Raw genomic sequence first — 882 nt, forward strand, 5'->3', positions numbered from 1 at the left:
ACGACGATCCTTGCTAAAGCTGAAAATAATGGTTGTGCGATTGCTAACTGCTGTTTGTCTCATTGCCGCTTATCGGAGTGTGAGGCGTAGTGGCAGACGAGAGGACTTTGTATGTGATGATATATGGTAAAGGTATCTCATTGGTATTTATTAAAATTCACTTTACTTTGTATCAAAAGGCGAATGAAATGAATCTTGCCGTTGTTAGCCCTGGAGGCTAAAGTCAAGTTGCTTCTTCTCCTTGCGCTCTACTTCGACATCTCGTTCCTTTCCACGGCACCGTTTCCCTTGCTGATCCTTGTTCATGTGTCTCTTTGCTTTCAGTTAGTTCTGTTCGGACGCATCTCCCCTCTTAGTACTCCTCCCGCTCTGCTAACGTGGTCGGTATTTGTCCCTGTTGTCCTTGTCGTCCGCTGCTCTCTTCAGGAATCTCTTCCTCTCGTACCTCCTCCTTGACGACGCACACCACACAGGCCCCGACACACCCTCTTGGCTTTTGTCCCTCCCTCTCGCCTCTCTCTCCTCTCCCCTCTCCCCCCCTTGTATCTACTGAACGACTACAACATCTACACGACACGGCGACACGACAACTATACGACACCCACACTACTATTACAAGTGTCCAGCATACCTACTACAGGACTCAAACACGCCCACTACAGGATTCAAACAGGCATACTACACGGATCCAACGCGGTTACAGCATGACTCCAAGAAGTCCACTGCAGGACTCCATCAAGCTTACTACACGACTCCCACGACCCGACAGAAGGACTCCAATACTTCTACTACAAGTCTCCATCTTGGCTACATCACGACTACAATGGGCCCCTAACAGGTTTCCAATAAGCCAACTACTGGACTCCAACACACCTACTACAT

Source organism: Oratosquilla oratoria, chromosome 28 (genome assembly GCF_046742065.1).
Source record: "Oratosquilla oratoria isolate Oo_2021 chromosome 28, ASM4674206v1, whole genome shotgun sequence".
Classification (NCBI taxonomy): Eukaryota; Metazoa; Arthropoda; class Malacostraca; order Stomatopoda; family Squillidae; genus Oratosquilla; species Oratosquilla oratoria.